Genomic DNA, 17,803 nt, shown 5'->3' with positions numbered 1-17,803 from the left:
AGAATTTCTTGAAAGCAGTCTCTAGAGGAAAATATATAGCAATAAGTGCCCACATGAGAAGAGTGCAGAGATCCAAAATTGACACCCTATCATCAAAATGGAAAGAGCTAGAGGAGCAAGGTCAAAAAACTCAAAACCTAGCAGAAGACAAGAAATAACTAAGATCAGAGCAGAACTGAAGGAGATAGAGACATAAAAACCCTTCAAAAAATCAATAAATCCAAGAGCTGGTTTTTTGAAAAGATCAACAAAATAGACAGACCACTAGACATATTGATAAAAAAGAAAAAAGAGACTAACCAAATAGATGCAATAAAAACGATAAAGGGGAAATCACCACAGATGCCACACAAAATCAAACCATCATCAGAGAATATTACAAACAACTCTATGCACATAAACTAGTAAACCTGGAAGAAATGGATAAATTCCAGGACTCCTGTGTCCTCCCAAGCCTAAACCAGGAGGAAGCCGAAACTATGAATAGACCAACAACAAGGTCTGAAGTTGAGGCAGCAATTAAGAGCCTACCACACAAAAAAAGCTCAGGTCCAGATGGATTCACAGCTGAATTCTACCAGACACACAAAGAGGAACTGTTACAATTCCTTCAGAAACTATTCCAAATAATCCAAAAAGAGGGAATCCTTCCCAAATCATTTTATGAGACCAACATCATCCTGATACCAAAACCCGGCAGAGACTCAAGAAAAGAAAACGTCAGGCCAATATCCATGATGAACATAGAAGCAAAAATCTTCAATAAAATACGGGCAAGCCAATTGCAACAGCACATCAAAAAGCTTATCCACCATGATCAAGTAAAATTCATCCCGGGGATGCAAGGCTGGTTCAACATTCACAAGTATATAAACGTAATTCACCACATAAACAGAACCAAAAACAAAAACCACATGATTATCTCAATTGATGCAGAGAAGGCCTTTGACAAAATTCAACAGCCCTTTATGATACAAACCCTCAATAAACTCGGTATTGATGGAACATATCTCAAAATAATAAAAGCTATTTATGGCAAACCAACAGCCAATATCATACTAAATGGGCAAAAACTAAAACCATTCCCTTTGAAATCTGGCACTAGACAAGGATGCCCTCTCTCAGCACTCCTATTCAATATAATACTGGAAGTTCTAGCCAGAGCAATCAGGCAAGAAAAAGAAATAATGGGTATTCAAATAGGAGAGGAGGAAGTCAAATTGTCTCTATCTGCAGACGACATGATTGTATATCTAGAAGACCCCCTTGTCTCAGCCCAAAAACTCCTGAAACTGATAAGCAACTTCAGCAAAGTCTCAGGATACAAAATCAATGTGCAAAAATCACAAGCATTCCTATACACCAATAACAGACTTAAAGAGAGCCAAATCAAGAACGAACTGCCATTCACAATTGCTACAAAGAGAATAAAATACCTAGGAATACAACTAACAAGAAATGTAAAGGACTTCTTCAAGGAGAACTACAAACCACTGCTCAACAAAATAAGAGAGGACGCAAACAGATGGAGAAACATTCCATGTTCATGGTTAGAAAGACTCAATATTGTGAAAATGGCCATACTGCCCAAAGTAATTTACAGACTCAACACTATCCCCATCAAGCTACCAATGACCTTCTTCACAGAACTGGAAAAAACCACCTTAAACTTCGTATGGAACCAAAAGAGAGCCCGCATAGCCAAGTCAATTCTAAGCAAAAAGAACACAGCAGGAGACATCACACTACCAGACTTCAAACTGTACTACAAGCCTACAGTAATCAAAACAGCATAATGCTGGTACCAAAACAGAGATATAGACCAATGGAACAGAACAGAGGCATCGGAGACAACACAACATATCTACAACCATACAATCTTTGATAAACCTGACAAAAACAAGCAATGGGGAAAGGAGTCCCTGTTTAATAAATGGTGTTGGGAAAACTGGCTAGCCATGTGCAGAAAGTAGAAACTGGACCCCTTCCTGACACCTTACACTAAAATTAACTCCAGATGGATTAAAGACTTAAACATAAGACCTGGCACCATAAAAACCCTAGAAGAAAATCTAGGCAAAACCATTCAGGACATAGGAGTAGGCAAGACTTCATGACCAAAATACCAAAAGCATTGGCAACAAAAGCCAAAATAGACAAATGGGACCTAATCAAACTCCACAGCTTCTGCACAGCAAAAGAAACAGTCATTAGAGTGAATCAGCAACCAACAGAATGGGAAAAAATTTTTGCAGTCTACCCATCTGACAAAGGGCTGATATCCAGAATCTACAACAACTAAAACAGATTTACAAGAAGAAAACAAACAAGCCCATTCAAAAATGGGCAAAGGATATGAACAGACACTTTGCAAAAAAAGACATATATGAGGCCAACAAACATGAAAAAATGCTCATCATCACTGGTCATTAGAGAAATGCAAATCAAAACTACCTTGAGATACCATCTCATGCCAGTTAGAATGGTGATCATTTAAAAATCTGGAGACAACAGATGCTGGAGAGGATGTGGAGAAATAGGAACACTTTTACACTGCTGGTGGGAGTGTAAATTAGTTCAACCACTGTGGAAGACAGTATTGTGATTCCTCAAGGACCTAGAAATAGAAATTCCATTTGACCCAGCAATCCCATTACTGGGTATATATCCAAAGGACTATAAATCGTTCTACTATAAGGACACATGCACACGAATGTTCATTGCAGCACTGTTTACAATAGCAAAGACCTGGAACCAACCCAAATGCCCATCGATAATAGACTGGACTGGGAAAATGTGGCACATATACACCATGGAATATTATGCAGCAATCAAAAACGATGAGTTCGTGTCCTTTGTAGCAACATGGATGAATCTGGAGAACATCATTCTCAGCAAACTGACACAAGAACAGAAAATGAAATACTGCATGTTCTCACTCATAGGTGGGTGATGAACAATGAGAATACATGGACACAGGGAGGGGAGCACTACACACTGGGGTCTATTGAGGGGAACAGGGGAGGGACAGTGGTGTGGGGGGAGCTGGGGAGGGATAGCATGGGGAGAAATGCCAGATGTGGGTGAAGGGGAGGAAGGCAGCAAATCACACTGCCATGTGTGTACCTATGCAAATATCTTGCATGTTCTGCACATGTACCCCAAAACCTATAATGCAATAAATAAATAAATATAATACCCTCATTTTTGTTATCTTCTACATAATGTGTAATTATATTTTTTCATTTCCTCTTGCATGATTTCTTCAGAAGAATGTTTTAAAATTTATAATTTTTATAGGTTTTGATTCAAACCTCTTTATTTAATGCTTATTTTAATTACTTAGGCTCAGAGGATATAGCCTGTAACAATTTCTGTATTATAATATTTTCTGTTTCTCTATTTCCTAAATTCTAAATTGCTGCTTCCTATCTTTTTTCATTTTTTGAAATCAAAATGCAATATATCTTATAACTGACATGCTTATTTAATGATAGCTTTAAATTTTTTTCATAAAAGCTTTTAGTAAATCAAAAATGTCTTACAGCATTTACTGAATTTCCTCTCTTCCATTTGATCTCTTCTCTCTTTTATGAGTACTCACATTGGATATCTGAGATCTGTCTAACATAGCTACAGTCTTCTCGATTTTATTTCCTTGCCCTTATCCTCTGTAACTGAACTTTTTGAATTTGTTTTCACTAATCTGATTCTCTGCTGAATCCAGAATGCTTGACATCTCCTGCCTCCTGATTTCATTTGGAAACTATGTCTTTCATCTTTTTTTCATCTTTGCTCATTTCAGCCTGTTTCACTGCATAAGTTTAAGGCAGTTTCATTCAAGATCGGCCTGGCCAATATTGTGAAACCCTGTCTCTATTAAAAATACAAAAATTAGCTGGGCGTGGTGGCACACACCTGTAGTCCCAGCTACTTTAGAGGCTCCACCTCTTGAATCTGGGCGGTGGAGGTTGCATTGAGCCACGATTGAGCCGCTGCACTCCAGCTTGGGCGACAAAGCAACTCTCCATCTCAAGAAAAAAAAACACAAATCTGCTAGTGTCCTGTGTTTCCTAGGTTTCTTGTTGTAAATCTACTTCAGTGAAATGCAATATCTAAGTGTTTAGAGAATTGGAGGTCCCCTTCTCTCAAACTATGGAACATGTACTAGGCTCTGTGATATACTGTTTATACTTCTTTAAAGAAGTTAATCTATGTAGAATTGGATTATAACTGAGTAGGAGCTGAACAGGGGCTCTCAGAGACCCTTGGGGAAATATACTTTGTTCACCCAAATCCTTTACTAAGAAGCTTCTGAGTCTGAGGCGTCAGAGTTCTCCATGTGCTGATGGGACAATGTGACTGTGAGGTTCAACACCACTCAATGCTCATGAATGGTAAGACATGCCAGGTGTTTAATGAGTTGCTGATAAACTCTGGTTGTTTGAAACAAGGTTTCCTGTGCCATGTGGCAAGTGTCGGGCCTAACAGACAGCTATCAAGTCATGGCAAGATCACATCTGGCAGAGAAAATGGAACTTCAGGGTAACTTCCTATAGTTCTGCCAAACTGTTCCAATCCCAGGTAGGGCCAATTTTGCTAAATTAAAAGGTATATATGCTGCTTCTAAATGAAATATAACAAAAAATAACAACATAAAGAATTGCTAACTAAGCTGCACAGAAAAAATATTTCCCATACTCATCATCTGAACCCAGGGAAGAACAAAACGTTTTGTGCATTTATTTTTTAGACTTCTTATTCAAGTATTTTACAATAAAATTTGGCAAGTTTAATGAAATATTTTTTAACATAAAAACCATGAGTGGAATAATTTAAGGTTTAAAATTTTAAAAAATATATGCTTTAAAACATTTTAAAGGTTTGCCCCAAGTTCATGGCATTATAAATCCATCTCTTAAAATGAGTTTAATTGGGGACATTTATTTTATGTTATAAAAGCACTATCCTGTAATGGGGTAGGAAGTAAAGCTGCTTCAAGTTAGAACACAAAATAGACTCAATTTGTAAAATATGCTAACGGTAATACAGTTTCACCGCCAACAGCGGGACGTACTTTCTGTCATTAAAATAGTTTAGTTCTTAACATGGCTATTCAGAATATAATGCCCACTGAAAGATTCTAACCTTTGTGTGTGCCGAAAATTCAAAAAACCTTTTGCTACCAACCTCTAAATCAATACTTCTCAAACAGGTTCTGGTGTCAGAATGTGTGCAGTATCATGGGGATGCTTTTACAAAGCCTCATGGAATACTCAGAAATTAAATTACTGCACACATAAGTTTGAACTTAATTAAATATGATTATATATCTTATTTTAAAGTGGCAATGAGGTCAGGGACCAAACATTTAAGAAATATCTATGGAAGAAATATTTAATTATAAAATGCTTTTCTGTTAATTAATTTTTTCCTGTGAATTTGATATTTTTGAATTTGCGTTATTTAATTTTAGGTATGCAATCTAGTATGGCAAAATAAAAGTGAACATGTTTTCTCTCTTTATTTTTTTAATGTGACAGAGTCTCTCTCTGTCACCCAGGGTGGAGTGCAGTGGCGTGATCCCGGCTCATGGCAACCTCCATCTCCTGGGTTCAATTGATTCTCCTCCCTCAGCCTCCCAAGTAGCGTGCGCCAACCCCACCCAGCTAATTTTTGTATTTTTAGTAGAGATGGGGTTTTGCCATGTTGGCCATGGTGGCCTCCCAAAGTGCTCGGATTACAAGCATGACCAACTGCACCAGGCCAAACATGTTTTCTCTTGAGAAAGACCTAGGTATGAAATTGCTTTGTCATTGACTGATTGTGCCCTGGTGACACTGTTAGCTCCTCCAAGCCACAACTTTCATATTAAGAACATGGAATGACACTATCCAATTCACAGTGAAGTTGAGTTTCATTTTTGTTTTGGTGATTCTGTTTTGTAATTGTTACTTTCTTACCTTTCACTATGCAAGATTTCAAATATACATAAATGTAGGCAGAAAAATCTAATGAACCCCAAGTACCCATAACCCAGCCCCACAATCAGCAACACAAGTCCAATCTTATTCTACTACTCACCCACTCCCATTATTTTGAAGCAACTATAAATATTTTCATGTGAATTCATAAAATATGCTTTTTAACATATTTGCAATACTGTTTTCACACCTTAGAAATTAGGCATTGACAACAAAATATTAATTTTGCAATTTCCTTATAAATGTCACAAATGGTGGGTCATAAACACCATTTATGACATTTCTAAGAAACATCGTAGGTTTTTTGTCTGTTTGTTTGTTCATTTAAATCAAGATCCAAATAAGGGCCACGCATTGCAATTGGTGGATACATCTTTTAAGTCTCATTTAATCTTTTTGGTTCTCTATCTAGTTTTCTTTTTCCTTTGCAATTTATTTGCTGAAGAAGCTGAATTGTTTGTCCTGTAAAGTTTCCCACTGTCTGGAGTTTGGTGGTTGCAACCCATGATTTAGTTTAATATATTTCTTTGTACACTGCAATTCTCATAAATGGGTAGTTTGATCTAAGCCTCAATTTGGGGGAGGGTGAGGAGCACCATAGAAGGCAAGAATCCTGCATGAGTAGTGCTGGGCTCTTCCATTAAAAGATGTATGCTATTTTTCTGTCTCTCTTTTTGTGACTTTATTGGCTGTTGATATTCAATTCATAGATCAGTTTACCAGGGTTGCAAAATAATGACATTCTCATTCTATCATCCCTTCTTTATTTATTAATCAGAATATTTCTGTAAACACAAATTTTTCTTATTTACTGTTTGGTCACCCAGTGATAGCACTCATATAGAAAATGCAGTATAAATATTTGGGGTTTTTTCCTTCTATTTGTTTTCAATGAAACAAGTTGATTCCTGAGCACCCACCAACATTGACTCATGCATTTTAGTATCATTATTAACTTAGGGATTTAAATATAGTTGTTGATATGCTTAAGCCCTTTGCAGCTTTTGCTTTCATTATGCTAAAATTATCACAGTTTCTTTTTTTTCCCCCCAGGCTAGAATGCAGTGGCAGGATCTCAGCTCACTACAACCTCTGCAACCCAGGTTTGAGCAATTTTCCTGTAGCTGAGATTATATAGGCATGCATCATCATGCCCAGCTAATTTTTGTATTTTTAGTAGAGATAAGGTTTCACCATGTTGGCCAGTCTGGTCTTGAACTTATGACCTCAAGGGATCCACCCGCTTCAGCATCTCAAAATTCTGGGATCGCAGGTGTGAGCCACCATGCCTGGCCTCAAACTGTCCCAATTTCTGCTTATAAAAGTGTTGACAAGTTGATTCTTAAGTCCTTTTGATGAGATTCTAGCACTCTTGACAGGTTCCTTGCTATCTGTTAATTACATGGTGTTCCAGGCTAATTTTGCATATTTTTACCTCAGACCCAGAATAAGTAATTTTGCCATGGAATCCTCATTCCTTTTAAGTGAGACATGGTGTTTAGAGACCATGACCTTGGCATTAGATCATTGCTATTAAGTTGGCCATTTGCTGATTGTTTTTTTTTTTAATTTTTTATTGGATTATAGGTTTTGGGGTACATGAGCAGAGCATGCAAGACAGTTGCGTAGGTACACACATGGCAGTGTGCTTTGCTTTTCTTCTCCCCTTCACCCACATTTGGCATTTCTCCCCAGGCTATCCCTCCCCACCTCCCCCTCCCTCTGGCCCTCCCCTTTTCCCCCCAATAGACCCCACTGTTTAGTACTCCCCTTTCTGTGTCCATGTGTTCTCATTTTTCATCACCCACCGGGATCTGGAAAATATGTCCTGGTTTTGTTTTGTTTAAGAAAAAACACCTCAGGAGTTTTTATAGATACTTACAATTCAATTTTAGGACTATAGAGTTTTCACCTAATTTCTTATTTTTTCTCTATTTCCTTTTTCCTACATCAAGAATATGGGTTTTCAAGAACACAAGAATAAAAAATCAGATGATCACATTTGTATTGTTCATTTGCTTTGTCTCACATCACCCACACGGCAGTCTCATAACAGCAAGTCCAATGCTACCATCAACAAGAAGGTCACTGCAAAAAGTTTTAAATCTCGTATTTAGTTATTTTATCCTTGGATATGCTGACCTACAGTGAAATTCATGTGTATTAAAGTCAATTAGAATAATTCTTCTTTATGCAGTTAACACCACCAATGGGAATCATAGGTTTGTTTTGCTTTTATTATTTTATTTTTTATTCTTATGGATTGTTATTTTAAAATCTAATTTTATTTTAGAAATATATGGAAAATTCACATGATCTCAAAGCCAAATGTATAAGATAGGCATATACAGAGAAGCTTAGCTTCTATCATTTCTCCCACACCTTCTTTTCTCCCTTCCCTTACAACTGGCCTTTTTTTTTTAACTCATCACAAATTTCATATCATCCTTGTATAGATATCACTGTTGTTCAGAGGCCATGCTAATCTTCTCTGTATTGTTAATTTTAATATATGTGCTGCTGAAGCAAACACAGAGGAGCAGAAGAGTAAACTGTAATTATAAGGCACATGCCACATCTCATACAGTTCTTTATATGCAGGTTGCTTAAAAAAGGACAGCTGTAATCTTAGTCCTAAAAAAAAAAGCTCCTCTTCTCTAGTTTCAAGATTGAAATTGCAGGAATTACTTTGGATACAATTCTATTTCACATCATAATACCACACACCCAGCATGATGCCAGACACATTACAGAGATTCAATCAACATTTGTTGAGGTTTGATGGAATGATTGGGAATCTCAACACTCTCATGGTAAAGAAATTTGATGTGGAGGCAATCTTTTCTAAGCATGGCAAAACTGTGAGCTGCTTTGTTCATAAGGGTTTTGCCTTCATTCAATACGTGAATGAGGGAAATGCCTGGGCTGCTGTAGCAGGAGAGGACAATAGAATGACTGCTGGCCAGGTTTTAGACATTAAGCTGACTGCAGAGCTAAGTGAACCCAGGAAAAGCAGGTGTGAAACCATCTGCAGCAGGGATGTTCGGGTCAGTAACAGAATACCCTTCTCCATCCCCTCTACGCAGCTCCTCCTTTGACTTGGACTATGACTTTCAACAGGATTATGATGACAGGATGTACAGTTAGCCAGCACGTGTACCTCCTCCTCCTCCTCCTGCTCGTACTGTAGTGCCCACAGCATGTATCAGGAAACACCTCATGAAGGGGTAAAAGTGGCTTCAATTCTAAGAGCGGACTGCAGGGATCTTCCAAGTCTGGAAAGCTGAAAGGAGATGACCTTCAGGCCATTAAGAAGGAGTTGAACCAGATAAAACAAAAAGTGTATTCTCTCCTGGAAAACTTGGGAAAAACTGAAAAGGAACAGAGCGAACGAGCAGTAGAGATGAAGAGTAAGTCAGAAGAAAAGCAGAGCAGCAGCTCCGTGAAGAAAAGGAGACTAATGTGAAGGTGGAGTCTGAGGGGCTGTGGATGACTCTGCTGAGGAGTGGGACCTACTGGATGATGATGATAATGAAGATCGTGGAGATGATCTGGGGGAGTTGATCAAGGATGGTGAAAAAGAGGCTGAAGAAGGAGAGGATGACAGAGACAGCGCCAATGGTGCAGATGATTCTTAAGCACATAGTGGGGTTTAGAAATCTTATCCCAATATTTCTTTACCTAGGTGCTAGTCTAAGATCAAATTTTTCACCAGATCCTCTCCCCTAGTATCTTCGTCACACGCTCACTGTTTTACTCATTCTTGTCCTTCCTGTGTTCATTAATTCATATTGCCCTGCACCTAGTCCCATTTTAATTTCCTTTGATGTTCCTAGTAGTTTTGTTAAGTCTTACCATGTAATTTTTGCTTTTAGTTTTGATACCTCTCTATGACTTAATAAAAAGGATGTATTTTTTTTAAAAGAAAGAAAGGTCTCCATTCAAGGTAGTATAATTTTTCATGAGAACTGTGTGTTCAGAATTAGGTTTTTAAATAGAGTAATGTATATTTACAGTATATCATAGCTCTATTTGATACACATATATATCTTAATGTAGTATAAACCTAATGCAAAAGCAAAATTCTTAGTTAAAAATCTTGTCTTTTCCCAATTTTAAGGGAAAATTTACTCAATCATGTCGAAGTATAAATTTTTTTAAAACCTGTTAGTATCAAATCCCAGAGGGAAGGGATTAAGAGAAGGATTCATCCAAATGGAGTAGGAATATTATTCCTTATTGGTGGTCTGCCACGTGGAAAGAGTTGAGAATTGGAAGCAAGCAGCCAGGGTCTAAAACAAAGAACAGTCTGATTCTCCAAACAAGCCTTTGGTCTAACAGTATTTGAGAGAGATTATTACTTCCTCATAGTTGTAGGAAGAAAGTGAAAAATAGAAACAAATACACACACACACCACACACACACACACACACACACACACGGAAGAAATAAAGATAGGCTCTTTATTATGACAAAGAATAATTAATATTTTTTAAGAATTTCTTTTCTTTGTTTTTTGAGACAGTTTCACTCTTGTTGCCCAGGCTGAAGTGCAATGGCATGCTCTTGGCTGACTGCAAATCTCCACCTCCCAGTTTAAGTAATTCTTCTGCCTCAGCCTCCTGAATAGCTGTGATTACAGGCACCTGCCAGCATGCCCAGCTTTTTTTTTTTGTATTTTCAGTAGAGACAGGGTTTCACCATGTTGGCCAGGCTGGTCTCAAACTCCTGACCTCAGGTGATCCTCCTACCTCAGCCGCCCAAAGTGATGAGATTACAGGCATGAACCACTGCACCCAGTATAAGAATTTATTTTATTTCTTAAAGCAAATTCAAAAATAAAAAATTAATTAGAATTTCTTCAAGTCTTTTCACTTTTGGAAGTATTTCTTCTAGCTATTCTACGCCCATGGGAATTGCAGAAAAGTCATACAGACTTGCTCTAGAATTGTTCTGACTCCAGCAGAAGAAATAAGACATCCATGTCAATAGTTACAAACCCAGATGAATCCTTAGGGCCATAAGCAAAGATGAGTGACTATTTCAAAGAGCAGGAAGAAATGCTGTTTGGCTGAGGACTTCACTAAAGGCTACCTGGAAAAGATGGTACTTAAGCTAGACATTGCAAAAAACACAGACATGCCACAAAGAGCTTTGACACCCATGGCACAGGCAAAAATCAGAAGGCAGAAGACATGGAGTCCAGTCTGGGCAGAGCACAGAGCACACAGAGAAATGGGGGATAAGGGAAGACAGGTCACCTGGGGCCAAGCTGTGCAAGGTCTTTAATACCGGTCAGCAGTTGGCCTATTTCAGAGGAGGAAACAAGGACCCATTTAAGGTTTTTGACAAGGGCTATAATCCTCAACAAACATATGCTCATTGTGCATTTACTATGTGCCAGGTTGCAGAGTACAGTCTGGAACTACAGTGATAAAAACACATAGTCCCTGCCTCTGGGGGCTCAAAGCCTGGTGGAAGAGACAGAGGAGGAAATGTGCAATGCTGGGTGCAGAGGATAAGGAATTAATATGAGAACCTCAGAGGGGATGAGAGACGACTTGGAGAAAGTACTCAGTTAGTTAAATCCAGCTCTGGAAAGGGAGACGTATGTTAGGTATGTTAATTTCCATCTAATCCTAATGTATTCATGTATACAACCATATATTATTAACTTTTAGAAACAGAAATCTGTCCAAAATAATCATGCATATGTGTATGTGCAGAATGACAAATGTAATTGAAATGGTTTCCTGGAAGAGGCAATATTAAGGGCCATCAGTCACTGTCCTGAGCTATCATTGCTGACCCCAGGGACAGGAGGCTTAACAGAAATTGCTCCAAACCTCACATCTCGCATTGTGTTTTCTTGAAACAGTTCATGATGTGGCATCCCCACAGGGTTTGTTGTTTGGGTAAGTCACTCAGACTAGCATGAGAAATCCAAACTGAGTGCCTTGTTTCACCACACCCACCTTCTCCTACCTCCTCACTCCCTCCCACAGCAATACATGATGGTTACAGTTGGTTAGGAGGTCAAAATACTGTAAGAAAAAAAAATCCCAGGATGCTGGAGGAAAGAAGGAAGGAGGGAAGGAAGGCAGGAAAGGAGGAAAGGAGAGAGAGAGGGAGCAAGGGAGGGAGGGAAAGCCAAAAATTAATGAAGAAAAAAAAAGAAAAGAAAGGAAGAAAGGAAAGAAAGAAAGAAAGAAAGAAAGAAAGAAAGAAAGAAAGAAAGAGGGAGGAACAAGGGAGGGAGAAAAGAGAATAAAAAGAAAAAGAAAATAGAAAGAAAGAAAGAGAAAATAAAAGAAAGGGAGAGAGAAAGAAAGGAAGAAAAAGGAAGAAAGAAAGAAGGAGGAAGGAAGGGAGGGAGAAAGAGATAAAGATAAAAAGAAAGAAGAAAGGGAGAGAGAGAGAAAGAGGAAAGGAGGGAGGGAGAGAGAGAAAGAGAAGAAGGAAGGAGGAGGGAAGGAAGGAAGGAAGGAAGGGAGGAAGGAAGGGAGGGAGGGAGGGAAGGGAAGGGAAGGAGACCTAGGAAGCAAACAAGCAGGTAGAACTAATCTCACCCAGGAGTGGAAGTGAAGGTGGGGATGGTATCAGAGACATCTTTGAGGAAATTAACAACTGAGCTGAAAGATAAGCAAGGATTAGATAGGGATGATAGGGGGAGGACCAGTGTATATAAAGCAGAGGGGATGTTTCAAGCAAATAGGACAACTTATGCAAAGGCTGCAGTTGAAGAGCTGCATGAAGGGAAATGAAACATGCAAGCTTCATCAATATCACCTTGCCTAGAAATGAGCTGGACAGCAATGCAGACAGAGTGTCCCAGTGGGCATCCCTGACAGCTACACAGGTGTGCCCACACTTGCCCTTGGGATGTCCCACCATGCACAACAGCTAGCAGGATTGTGCCCTCAGGGCTACCAGTTTCATTGGAGAACTCCAGCCCATGAGTGGACATTAAAGTTCAAGCTAGAAGATAGAGTGGAAATTGGGACTTTCTCAGTGCCCCGAAACCCAGGACAGTTGGCCACCCTAAAAATGTTTACATAAGAAGAAAATTAAGAGTATTACCAAAGGTAACTAAACACAGAGAATAACACAACAGATACTTTCAAGATATATCTCTACCTGGCCTCAAGGATCCATATGTCAGTAAAATTTTCCCAACCATCTGGAAGAGCCCTCAATGTGCCTCAGCCCACCAAAGTTCAGAACCAAGAAACACACTCCAGAGTGTTAAAAATCCCAAGCACGAGCTGACAAAAGTGTCCACTGAGAGACTCAAGCCCCATGGAGCCTTTACCACCAGGAACCTCTTTGCAAAGTGTGCCTACGCTTTTTTTGATGTAGGCTAGAATTGGCCAAACAAAAGGAAACATTTCCAAATAAGCCAATCACAACATAATGCCTCAAATCCCTTGTGATAGGGAATAAATTCCATTACTGCTTCTACATCTGGTCCTTCAAAATTCAGCTTGGAGAGAATCAGTGAATTATTTTCTTGCCTGACATGGCCCTTCTTTTCTGGCCAGCAAGTCAACTCACCTTTGTTTTGTAGCTGTCTTTGTTTTATGCTGTAATAAGAGAAAAAAAAATAAGATGTTCCCATCCAGTCCTCTACCTGCCATTACCTTCCATCCTTATAGCAAACCTGCAAGTCCAGTTTTCTGCACTTTCTCAAGATCACAAACACTAGTAAAATCCTTTTGCTATGCCTGAGGAGGAAGACCGCAACAGAACAGAAACCTGGCACTCATTTAAGAAAAACACACATTCAGAAGCAGAGATATTTAGTAGAAGGGGGTTGATGAGAACCAGATAGAGAGTTCCACTAGGCTAGTGGCCCAGGAGAATCATGCATAGGAGGGGAGGGATGACACTGATAGGAGAGGCCGCATGGGTAGGAAACCTAGAGATGCTGGAGGGTGGCTGATCACCTGGGAGAAGCAGAGAGATAAGATAATAAATGTCTCTTAGAGATAAAAAGGATTGCATGTAGTAGGAACATGCACAGGAGATGTAAAAAAGAGGGATCTCAAATTAGAGAGAGGCTGCAGGATTTAATATTTCTAAGGCAGAGTAGTTCGAAGAATTATATGGTCCAGTTTGGACACTTGGAATGGGTGGCTGAAGTGGAAGGTTCGTGAAGGTCACTGAAGCCAGAAAGATCCAGAAATGACAGGGTTAGATTGAAGCTTGCAGAATGACAAATGTAATTGAAACAGTTTCTTGGAATAGGCAACTTTAAGGGCCATCAGTCACTGCCCTGAGCTATCACTCCTGATCCCAGGGACATGAGGCTCAATAGAAATTGCTCCAAGTGTTAATTCTTGAACACTCCCAGATCGTGGCAGGACCTTGAAAGGAAAGAAGTCATGATCAGGTCATAAAGGTTTTGCTGAATGCTCTGATCAGAGATTTAGACAGATGACATGAGCCTCCAAAAAGGAGGAGCATTGAGATGAGAGAAGAGGACTGGCCAGGAAGTAGCAGTAGGGACTCAAAGAAGGTCAACCCCCAACCTTAGCCATGTGGTACCTGGGATGTGAGGCATGAACAACCTCCACTGTGAAGCCTGCAAGGGAGGTAGTGAGCCTGGCCAAAGCCAGTTTTCAATTGCAGCAAAAAATTGGAAGTCAGGACATGGAGTCCTGTTGACTGTGAGGGGGCAATGGAAAGCACTGGGAAGGGGGAGTCAATAAACAAAGGATAAAACAGGAGGAAGAATAGAAAAGCAAGGCATAAAGGGCTGCTGAAGAGGAGATGGTGGAGAGGAGAGCGTACTTGCTTTCTTTCATCCAGGGATTGTGAGTAACAGAATTGAGTTGCTCAAAACAACCTTGTCTCAAAGTACTTGAAGACTTTGAGGATCTGTGAGTACTGATCTGATCTCAAAGAAAAAGGATGATCTGAGGGCAGACAGCAAGGGCGCTGTCTGAACAGAACCTGTCTCTCAGCGTTCTTGAGTGTAGTGAGGGACTTTTAAGGGAAGATGCATTTGGGTCTGTCTTGAACATCCCCATTCTATACCCACCACTTAACCCATAGGGTGAAAATCATAAAAATCACCCAGTACCACAAATATGAGTCCAGGAGGACAACACTGTAAGAAGAAAACGCATACCTCAAAAGCTGGATATTGAATCTCTACTCACAGACACAGTTCTTTTATGCTTGTATGATTTGTGAAAAGCTCAGTGATAATGAAATTCAGAATTTGTGTGTGTCACAGTCAATCAGAACAGCATGTACAGTTGCATGTGCAGTATTCATGCATTTGCTACGTGCATGATCTAGGAACAGAGTACAAGTTATTCCAATTAACTTGTTGTTATCTTCTCTTAACAGACCACAAACTTACTTTCCTGTTAGATCGCTAAATCTTGGAATATTTAAGCGGCATAACTACATTTGACCAAGATTACTCACTAGCAAAGGAATGAGCTATTCAAACTCAAATGGCTTGCTGCTTAAAAATATTATACACACAGGCCAGAAACAACATGGAAACTCTCCTATGTGGAGAAGATATAAGTTGCTCATTTTGATCAGTGAAGAAGATGAAAATACCCAGTAGACCCAAAGGCTATGTCCATCTTCTTTTACCAGAAGTTTCAAAAGTCGGTATACACTTTCCACATAAAAACGATTACATAAATAACTTGGAAACATCAAGTGATATTTCTGAGGGCTGCCAATAGTTTAACCACATTGAAACTCCTGGCCAAGATATTCGTGAAAAGTTCGGAAGAAGTTACTTTGAGAAAGATGTACTTGCAGCAAATAGATTTCTTCTCTTTAAAAGAATGCATAAAGCAATAGTTAAATGAGGAAAAGGAAAATTAAGTTTGTCATAATAGTATAAGAAAAAAAGACATTTAAGAGAAGTTTAGAAAAAAGACTACACAAAGACTTCACTATTAATATATTACTGTTATTACTAGTATTAACAATTCATTCAAACATTTCTCTCATACTTTTTCTGCCCACAGATTAGATGTAAGAATGTCTTAACTGAGCTTACGGGCAAAGAACGGGCACTTGGCTTTGCTACTGCCTGGCTGTGTGATCTTGGACAAGACCCTGTTCCTCTCCAGGGCTCAGATTCCTCACCTGAAAAGCCAGAAGCCTATACTTTCTTTCAACTCTGACGTGCTATTACTACAATTCCAGATGCTACCAAGGCCACACATCCAGACCTCTGCCTCCCTGGGGATGGAAATTGTAAAGAAAATACAATCTAGAGAGGCATTCTGAAACAAGAAATCATACAAACAGGTAGCCAATAACATCCCAGGAAGGAAAGAGAAGAGTCAACTATGACTCCACCTATGATGTCATTAAGGCCTTAGGACTTTACAAACATGAAATTGTACCAACACAGACTTTCATAAATATAAGCTTATTCATACCAGAATATAGGTGTGACTTTAAGAAAGTAACTGAAAGTCTTAAAAAGGATGCCTGTTGAAGGTGGTAGGGGAAGAGGGGGCTGGAGGACATACAAGAAGTTAGATTTTAAAGGTTAAAAATGAGTAGCAGAAAGCAGCAAGAGACAGTAGGAATTTGAAAACCAAGTGGTCACTGAAAGCAATGGTAGATTAGCCTACAGGCAAAAGCATTTTTAAGTCTGGAAAAAAAATCTCAAATCTGCTTAAATGTGGTCAGGAAGAGAAATAGCAAATGCTAAGTTAGTCAAGGGCAGAGAAGTGGGAAGTTTATAGAGGAGAAGGGATGGCATGTATAAATAGGTATAAAAGGACCTCAACGACGTGAGATCAAGGTGGTTCTCTTCTTAATGGCTTCAAGCTTGCATTTGTAGGATTATCCTCAGTTAATTTTAGAAAAATCAGAACCCGCCACTTGTCCTACATATTTGGAATTCAAGTTACTAACATTTTTCCTGCCTTTCGGTGCCTAGTAGCCTAAAAGTGGTAAGATCGACATTATTTTAATACCCTATATTAATACTAACAGGTACACACATAAAGAATTCATAAAGCATAGGAAAGTGTGCATGAGGCCCTAATTTCTTTCTTTTTTTTCTTTTTTCTTTTTTTTTTTTTTTTTTTTTGAGACAGAGTCTTGCTCTGTCACCAGGCGCCAGGCTGGAGTGCAGTGGCATAATCTCAGCTCACTGCAATCTCCACCTCCTGGGTTCAAGCAATTCTCCTGCCTCAGCCTCCCAAGTAGCTGGGACTACAGGCACGCGCCACCATGCCCAGCTAATTTTTGTATTTTTTTAGTAGAGACGGGGTTTCACCATGTTGGCCAGGATGGTCTCGATCTCTTGACCTCATGATCTGCCCGCCTCGACCTCCCAAAGTGCTGGGATTACAGGCGTGAGCTACCGTGCCTGGCCAAGGTCCTAATTTCTAAGTCACCTTAGACTACTGCTCATGCTTAATATCCTTTATCCTATGGTGGCTGCCAGTGAGGAGAAAGCACTTTACAGCAAATCCATCAAGTCTGGCAGAACACATCTTCCACATTCTCCCATGCCTAACAAATCCTAAAAATAAAGAGAAATAAAAGAATACTTATGCAAAGCACAACTTTTCCTAACATTAAAAAATAAATGACCTCTACCTGAAAAACACTGAGCCTGTCACAGGTTTTTAAATTGCTGTCCATAATGAAGCTCCAAGTTTAAATCTTCAGTGAGTTGAAGCAAGGTAAGAATGGCAAATGACCACACCATCCCTCTTTCCCAGAAAGAGACCTAGGCAGAGAATGACAGACCAGATATCCAAAAACTGCCTAACTCAGTGATGAAAAGAACCATGTGCAGAATTTGACAGTCCACTCC

General features: G+C 39.3%; 1 protein-coding gene, 1 non-coding gene and 1 pseudogene across 6 annotated transcripts in view; 1 reads left to right on the top strand and 2 right to left on the bottom strand.

Annotated features, from left to right (window-relative positions):
* The window catches only part of ADAMTSL3 (ADAMTS like 3), a 454,464-nt gene that overhangs the window by 377,239 nt on the left and 59,422 nt on the right, over positions 1-17,803 (bottom strand). The window lies entirely within an intron of this gene.
* LOC118154949 (U6 spliceosomal RNA) lies at positions 8,415-8,517 on the bottom strand. Its single transcript, XR_004745198.1, has one exon. It is a non-coding gene; the product is annotated as a U6 spliceosomal RNA (small nuclear RNA).
* On the top strand, positions 8,959-9,717 carry LOC128932500 (heterogeneous nuclear ribonucleoproteins C1/C2 pseudogene; annotated as a pseudogene).

This window comes from Callithrix jacchus, chromosome 6, assembly GCF_049354715.1.
Source record: "Callithrix jacchus isolate 240 chromosome 6, calJac240_pri, whole genome shotgun sequence".
Lineage (NCBI taxonomy): Eukaryota > Metazoa > Chordata > Mammalia > Primates > Cebidae > Callithrix > Callithrix jacchus.
Note: the sequence above shows the minus strand (reverse complement) of the source record. Positions and strands in the feature narration are given on the sequence as shown.